Consider the following 9,591-nt stretch of genomic DNA (forward strand, 5'->3'; position numbering starts at 1 on the left):
TCGTAAAAAACCTCAACTGGGGAAGAATGGAGTGGAGTGGCAGCAAACAGCAAAAACTGGGCATATTTCAGTTTGTGATATTTCAGTATTCGCTTCATCTCGCAGTGGCTACTGCCAGTAATGAGGGAACATGAGTGGTGGTGGGGGAGGTGATCCTGGCTAGATAATTGAAAAGAAAAAAAAAATCAAAACATTGTTGTGGGAGGAAATTAGATACCAAAAACTGCTGCTGCATGTAAAAGTAAGAGTGTAAACAGCAATTTCAAATTAAAGAGATTCATTGTGTCTGTCTGGCAAAAGCAAAATAACAGTCACAACTACACACACACAACACGTGTGAGTTCAGATAAACAAAAACTTTTTACTTGAATTGCTTGGGAAGACATGAGGAGAGGGGCAAATAGGGGCGAATAGACCACTCACCAATCGAATACGTGCGAAGAGCTTCTGTATTTGTAACGCCAGCAAATAAACTTTTCATGATCCATTAACATTTGCACTATGCTTGAGAGGTTCCTCCTTCCTCTCACTACACCCACAATTTTAGAGGGAGCATTAAAAATAATGTGACAGTATTCATAAATGAATGTGCGCTCTTGTACACTAGAGTGTCAAAAGAGAAAGAATGTCTTACGCTATGAAGGATGGCTTTTTACAACAACAATTTTATTGTGAAAAATCTTGATTCGTAAAAGAATTAAACAAATCATGAAAAATACTCATCTCCCAACGGGCAAAAAGTTTAAAATAAAATTTTGGGGAATTGTACCCTGACGTTCGACCAACAGTGGAAAAATTGACGTTGTCTCAGCGCTGAATTTCTCTGAGAGTGCTTTCCGATTCAAGTTTTAGCCTAATGTTAAGGGGAGCTCCGTTTAACAGCCGAGTGCAAACGGTGTTCCACTGAGCGTCACCTCTCCGTATAGAACTTTAAAATGCCTCCTAGGGTACGGGCTCGCAATTAGTCTATTTCTGTTGTTTTCGCCAGAGGCCAGGAGCCAGGGTCATAGGTGGGCTTGCTAACACGGTAGCATCCAAATAATTTTCTAAAATTTTCAAAAAATGTTCTACACTTACCAGAGGATAAGGGATATACTAACATCGCGTCATTACGTTTGTAGCACTCGGTGGAGACTGATCTGCACGAGGTTGTGCATAAAATAGAAGAATCCTTCGATACCAAAACGTTCACACTGGCGGTATGCATTGACATCGAGGGGGCTTTTAACAATGTGCGGACCGAAACACTGATCCAATCATTAGACCAGAACCTGGTGCACCCGGTCCTTAGAGACTGGATAAACCATATGCCAAGGAACAGGCATATATGTCCCATGGCATAAATATATGGGAGAAAGTGGCACAGGACACGCCACAGGGCGGCATTTTATCGCCACTCCTATGGATGACCACCATATATGACCTATTACGGATGCTGACTGAGGAGGGATTTGAACCAGTCTGCTACGCAGACGATGTTATAATACTTCTAAGGGGTAAGGATCCGAACGAGCTATGCAGAAGGGCCGAAAGGGTCTTGCATATGGCATATGACTGGGGTAGACCCAGAGGTCTCAATGTAAACCCAGAGAAGACTGAAATATGCCTGTTCACGAGGAAGGCGTAGATGGGCCAATTTAACGCACCACGTTTCCTAAGGAAGACGATTTCGATATCTGACAAGGTCAAAAATTTAGGTGTGATCTTGGACAGGAAACTGAATTGGAAGTGTCACATTCAGGAGCGTACTGAGAAGGCTCACAGATGTTGGGCACTATGTAGACGGGCCATAGGCTTGAAATGGGGCCTGAATCCGAGCATAGTCCATTGGCTCTACAAAAGCGTGATTAGACCAATACTTACTTACGCCTCAGCAGTTTAGTAGACTGCTATGGAGAAAAAATGCAGCATAAGGACCATACAACAGATTCAGAGAACATGTTGTCTTGGCATAGGCGGAGCGATGAGGACCTAGCCAACTAGAGCACTGGAGACTATTTTAGATAGACAGATTAAGTGTGAGGCAGCCACTGCGGCTATGAGACTTAAGGCGATGGGAGAATGGATTGAGGATGGGAGCAGCTCATACCATCGCGGTAAAATCGAGGCGACGATAGGAAACCTGGAAGGGAAGGGAAGAGGTTTCCGAACGGATACCTGAGATGAACCTTAAAGTCGAGTGCGAGGTACTGCTGCCATCGGCACAGTCTTGGATTGACGGAACCCTAGTATTGCCAGCTGGAAAATCATGTTACACGGATGGATCAAAGCCAGAGGACAAAGTGGTTCTGAGGTCTACATTAAGAAACCCTAGGACTGAGATCTGTTTTAGATTGCCTGACCATAATACGGTTCTGCAGGCGGAGATCCGGGCGATCACGGAATGTGTGAAGTGGTGTGGTGCTAACGCGAGGACGTCGAGTGTGAACATCTTTACCGACAGTAAAATTGCCATAAGGGCAATAACAACCAGGACGGTAAGGTCACGAACAGTCATGCAGTGTAAGAAGAAGATTTAAGCCTTCTCTGAGGACGGGAAAATCCGCATCGTTTGAGTGCCGGGCCATAACGGAGTAAAGGGAAATGAAAGGGCAGACGGTTTGGCGGTAATGGGCAGAGGACTGCCGTCAATAAACTTGGTTAACCCGAAGCCTTTCGGGTCGACGCAGTACGAGTAAAAGTAGTGGGCGACGAATGCGCATGCAACATTGTGGAACAGCGAAACGATCGAAATCGACTTTTGCTATTTTGATAAAAGTCAAAAAGTAGACTTTTCGTCCAAACTTGGGATCCCTAGTACATTGCATGTCGACAACATTCGATCTATTGATCTGAGCAGAATAATTCGAGTATGTTCATGACATTTGTGGAGAAGGCCATAGGCTTTCAGCAATATGTTGTTGGTCAATAGACCATGTATTTAATAATATGAGGTGATATACAGTGTGTCTAAGGTTACCCCTTTTGACCTTCATAACCTTCTGGAGGCTACCACTTTTAATCTTCTGAGGCATTTACATCATAATTTTTTAAATCAGGCGCGGAATGAGATATATTCCGCAAACCAAGCAGTCTGCAAAAGTTTAAGGAGGATGACAAGTTATGGAATTATTTGCCATTTTTGTCGTATGGATCATTGCGAGTCGTTTGACTTACCTTACCGAAGCCGTAAAAAGATAATATTATTTTTTTGGATGGAGGTTCTACCCCCAGATACCTTGAAATAACAGATGGTAGTATATATAAACAAATTTATCAAACGGGTTTTCTACTCACTGGAAAACCTAATAACCAAATTACAGCCAAGGTTTTTAAAAGAAGGGGTTAAGACCTTCATTATACCTAAAATCTGAAAGTGAACTTATGGTGTACGATATTGCAAAATTTTGCAAAGAACTCAAAATGCGAAATTTCTCCAAGTCTGTTAAAAATGTTGTCTTAAAAACTACACAATACCTAAACCGAACGTCTGGGTTCGAATCCTGCCGAGACCATCAGACAAATTTTCAGCGGTGGTTTTCCTCTCCTAATGCTGGCAACATTTGTGTGGTACTATGCCATGTAAAACTTCTCCCCAAAGAGGTGTCGCACTGCGGCACGCCGTTCGGACTCGGCTATGAAAAGGAGGCCCCTTATCATTGAACTTAAAACTCGAATCGGACTGCACTCATTGATATGTGAGATGTTTGCCACTGTTCCTCAGTGGAATGTTCATGGGCAAAAATTTGCAATTTGCATTCCGTTTGCAACACATCAAAATTTCCATTTCCGACCCTATAAAGTATATATATTCTTGACCAGCATCAAAATCTAAGACGATCTAGCGATGTTCGTACGTCTGTCCGTCCGTCTGTCTGTAAAAATCACTCTATAGTCTTTAAAAATGGGAGATATTGAACTGAAACTTTGCACAGATTCTGTTTTTTGTTCATTAGCAGGTTAAGTTCGAAGATGGGCTATATCGGACTATATCTTGATAGCCCCCATATAGACCGATCCGCCGATTTAGGGTCTTAGGCTAATTAAAGATACATTTATTATCCGATTTTGCTGAAATTTGGGACAGTGAGTTGCGTTAGGCCAGTCGACAACCTTCTTCAGTTTGGCCCAGATCGGTCCAGATTTGGATATATCTGCCATACAGACCGATCTCTCGATTTAAGGTTTTGGGTCCACAAAAAGTGCATTTATTGTCCGATGTTGCTGAAATTTGGGACAGTGAGTTGCATTAGGCCCCTCAACATCTTCCAGCAATATAGCCTAGACCGGTCCAGATTTGGATATAGCTGCCATATAGACCGATCTCTCGCTATAAGGTTTTGGGCCTATAAAAGTCGCATTTATTGTCCGATGTCGCCGAATTTCGGAACAGTGAGTTGCGTAAGGTTCTTCGACAACATTATGTGATTTGGTCTAGATCGGTCCAGATTTGGATATAGTTGCCATATAGATCGATCTTTCGATTTAAGATTCTGGGCTTATAAAAGTATATTTATTGTCAGATTTCGCCGAAATTTGGGACAGTGAGTTGTGTTAGGCCCTTCGTCAGCCCTCTTATGACGCCGAAAGCCTGGGTTTCAATTCTGGCGTGAACATCAGAAAAATGTTCAGCCATTATTATCCCCTTACTATTGCTGGCTAAATTTGGGAGGTATCCTGCCATGTTAAACCTTTTCTACCAAGTGGTGTCGCTATGCTGCACGCCGTTCGGACTCGACATAAAAAAGGAGGCCCCCTATCATTGAGCTTAAACATTAATCGGACTTCAGTCATTGATAAGAAAGAAATATCCCCTGTTCTCTAATGGAATGTTCATGGGAAATTTAGTATTGTTATTTTGTAGTTTTTTTCTTTTAAACTTTAACATTTAAACATTTTTTAATTGGTATCTAGAGGTTTTTTTTTACACAAATACGAAATATTCATTATCGATAAAATTTATTCGAATCTAATATTTAACGTAAATGACCATGCATGTATGTGTGTTTTTTCAACGGTGGTATATATTTTTTGTCGCTAGAATGTATATGATAACAAAGCGAAATATCGATTTCTTTACATTTCAAGTGTTGGATGAGTGTTGTCTTCCATTCTTTGTTGCCTGTTTTTGTTTTGTGTACTCGATAATAGTCTAACCCAATGTTTATATACTTGTCAAGCGGTATATACAAGAAAATGCTATACTGCCAGCAAGAATGTTTTATTTCAAAATTTTATTATATAAAAACAAAAGTAAAACAATCGACTGTACTACCTTCGAACTTCGACAAGCTAAATTTAATTGCAAAATATCACCGTATTTACTAAATAATAGTAAACAAACTTTCGATTTTGCATTAAAATCAAGACTTTTGAATATCAGTTGCATCAAGACGTTCTCAAGTCGCATAAAAATTGCATGCCTATACATATCTCGTTTATTTATAATTGCAATATTTAATATATATATCGCAAAATGATATGACCTGTAATAAAAATTTCTGCGTGAACATAGGGCATCAACAAGGTCTCGCCATATATAAGACTTGTCTTGATTCAACGATATATGGATTGATTGAAGTTCTCTTTTAATACAGCGGATCCATGTGTTTTTCGGAAGTCCTCTACTTCTCTACCCTTGAGTGTTCTAGTCTACGGTCGCAATTTGTTATTCGATACAGCAAAAATGTTTGTTTAAAAAACAGTTTTTGTCTGACGAAAATGGGAAAGCAGACACTACTGCTGTTTAAGCAAACATAGGGCTGTTGTATTAGCAAACATTTCTTACTGCTATTTCAGCTAACAAAATCTGCTGTTATGAGTACACATGTCTGCGGAAAAAAAGTTTGTATGCTTCTTTTTAAGGTTGCCTGTCTTCTTGTTTTGATAACTTTAGGCATTTTATAGAGTTTTTTAGAAATTTGTGGAATATTACTGTAAAGAAGCTCCATTGGTATACATTTCGAAATGTGGCTGAGCTAGCTCGCATTTTTTACACCCACCACCATAGGATAAGGGATATATTCATTTAGTCATTTCGTTTGTAACACCTCGAAATATGCGTCTGAGACCACATAAAGTATATATATTCTTGATCGTAATGTCATTTTATGTCGATGTCCGCCAGCTTTGGAAGGAGTAAAGGTAGCCGCTTGAAATTTTGCCCAAATACTTTTTATTAATGCAGGTCGGTTGGAATTGGTTATGGGCCAAATCGGTTCATGTTTTGATATAGCTGCCATACAAACCGATCTTGGGTCTTGACTTCTTGAGCCTCTAAAGGGCGCAATTCTCATCCGATTGGACTGAAATTTTGCACGTGGTGTTCTGATATTACTTTCAACAATTGCGCTAAGTATGGTTTAAATCGGCCTATGCTTTGATAAAGCTGCCATACAAACCGATCTTGGGTAATGACTTCTTAAGTCTCTATAGGACGCAATTCTGGTCCGATTTGATTGAAATTTTGCAGGTAGTGTTTTGGTATCACTTTCAACAACTGTGTTAAGTATGATTCAAATCGGCTCATAATCTACCGATCTTGGATCTTGACTTCATGAGCCTAAACATATCTCCCGATTTTACTTCTTGAGCCCCTAGAAGGCGTAATTCTTATCCGAATGAACTGAAAAATTACACAATGACTTCTACAATGTTCCGCATTAATTTATGGTCCGAATCTGACTATAACTTGATATAGCTATAATAGCATAACAGTTCTTATTCAATATGCTTTGTTTGCCTAAAAAGAAAATACTGCGCATAGAACTCGACAAATGCGATTTATGGTGCTGTTGAATACTAAATTTAATTTTTGCTGGCTTATTGAATCGTAGTTTGAAAAAATTGCACACCCATAGATCAGACTAGGAATTAGATATGTCTTTGCTAACAGAATTCGTATTTCGATTGGTGTATAAGAGTGTACACACAGTGCATACAGCCTTGCATATGGCAATAGCGTTTATATGATTTGACCAAGTTAAAGAACTTTTAAAAATCACACCTAAATTCTTAGCACTTGACACAATTTCAATTTTCCATTGATTTATAGTGATATTCAGGTCTCGCAAACTAAATCTTTTATTTTTGTGAATAACAATCACTTTCCATTTCCAGGGGCTTAGAAATAAACCATTTGCTGTAGCCCACTTATAGACATGGGACAGGTCCTAGTTGAGTTTTGCAACGCATTCACTAATATTATTAACAGAGCCGCTAAGGAATAACTGAATGTCATCAGCATACATAAGGATTTGGCTATGGACCAGCTGGGTAGGAAGATCGTTTGCGTAGAGCGAAAAAAGGAGCGGATCAATTATTGAGCCTTGTGGAACTCCCTTAGGCACTAGAATTGGCTTTGATATTGAATCACCTACGTACACTCATTGTTGCAGAATACTAAGATATGATTGAACCATTTTGATAGAAGTAACGCTAAAATTGAAAAATCTTCTGAGTTTCATATATAAGTTATGATGATCAACCGAGTCGAAAGGCTTTGAATGATCTAGTAGGACCAAAAAAGTAACATTGCCATCATCAATATCGCTTCTAATTGATTTCGGAACCTCAACTAATGCACTAACGCAACTATGATGGGCATGTAACCTGGATTGTCTATCGGACAACAAAGATTCATGATTCGGGCATTTGTTTATGCAAAATCTTCTCGAAAACTTTCGAGAGGTAACATAATATAGAGATCGGACGGAAAGCATTATTCGATTTAGGGATTGGGATTATCTTTGATCTTTTCCAAATAGTCAGATATGCACTGGTGATTAGAATTGAATTAAAGAGATGAGTAAAATAAGGCAAAAGGTAAGGAACTAATATTCTAATGAATCCTGGATCAATATTATCAAACCAATAGCATTTGACTTGGATGATCAAAGGCAATGTAAAACTTCGTCGTGCGATACACATCTAAACTCAAAACTGCAATCAACATTTGTGCTTTCCGAAAGCCTATTAGTGTCTTGGTAAAAAGTCGAGTCTATATCTAAGGTCGGAATATTAACAAAAGTTTCATTCAATCCATATATATCACCATGGTAATTCGAAATTACCTTGGATTTTCCAATCCCGATATCAATTATTTAGGAAAAGTATTATTAATGTCAATTTATTATTATAAAATTTTGCGGACATTTTTTTTTTCATATTACGAAACGCACGCTACCACGCTTATTAACACAACGGCAAAGTTCAGGAGCAAAGGCTGCTGCCAAAAGGCCTTAGTTTGGAGACACAAGACATGCCAGAGACCTTCCCTACACCTTGCTATTTAAAAAGGCGTGTCAAAAAATTAAGGCCTTCCTTTCCCATATCCAAAAGTTGGGCTTACAGAAGGCCGTATGCCGATGGGAGATTTGAACGTGAAGGAAAACAACAAAAAAACAATAACGCTTTCTCCATTTTATTTGAAAGAGACAACTTAATTTTAAATATCTCTCCTTAGAAGCTTCAGAAATCTATTTTTAAAATGAAAATTTTATTTTTAATATATTTTTACATTTTCGAAAGCTTAATTTGCTTTCGCAAGAATTTGATCCTCTGATCGTCTCTTTGCTAACCCTATGTGCTATCACTGACTACGTCAAGAGCTTAAAATATGTTTGATATCGAAATGGTTTTGTTCGTTTTTCTTTTGTTTACTTGTGCAAAGACATGAGGAACTCTTTTCTTCTTTCGAACGAAGTGAATTTGCAAAGTGAAACATATTCCATCAGGGGTCTTATATAATTCAAAATATAGAAGGGCCTCAAGAGGTTGTTTTGCTTTGTTTGAGGTTGAATTATGGGCTTAGTGGAATGTTTCTAAATGTGAGTCCTTCTCAAGATTCCCACTGGGAATTAATTGTACACACACGTATGCGAAATGTTTTAAGAAAAGGAAGAGAAAAATACTCTAAAGTAGTTATAAAAAGTTTTCTTTATTATACCCACAACCATAGGATAGGGGTATACTAACCTAGTCATTCCGTTTGTAACACCTCGAAATATTGATCTGCGACCCGACATTCTGATTCGATCTAGCCATGTCCGTCCGTCCGTCTGTCGAAATCATGAAAGCGGTCGAACGCAAAAGCTACCCGCTTGAAATTTTGCACAGATACCTTATATTGATGTAGGTCGTTGGGAATTGCAAATGGGTCAAATCGGTTCAGATTTAGATATAGCTCCCATATAAACCGATCTCCGAATTTGACTTCTTGAGCTCCTGGAAGCCACATATTTCGTCCGATTTGGCTAAAATTTCCATGTAGTGTTCTTTTATGAATTCTAACAACTATGTCAAATAAGGTCCAAATCGGTCTTTAACCTGATATAGCTCCCATATAAACCCATCACCCGGTTTTACTTCTTAAGACCTTACTAGTCGCAATTTTTGTTCTGTGACGACTTCCAACAACTGTGCCAAGTTCGGTCCAAATCAGTCTATAACTCGATATAGCACCCATATAAACCGGTCTCTCGATTATCCTTGTTCGGTTCCTAGCTTTAATTTTTGCAGGTTTGACAGAAGTTTGGTATGTAGAATAAAATTATGCCCTTCAACTAAATTTATTTTGCATTAGTTTTTAGCAGAATCCTTGGAAGTGGGTTC

The sequence above is a fragment of the Stomoxys calcitrans genome, chromosome 4, assembly GCF_963082655.1.
Source record: "Stomoxys calcitrans chromosome 4, idStoCalc2.1, whole genome shotgun sequence".
NCBI classification, from domain to species: domain Eukaryota; kingdom Metazoa; phylum Arthropoda; class Insecta; order Diptera; family Muscidae; genus Stomoxys; species Stomoxys calcitrans.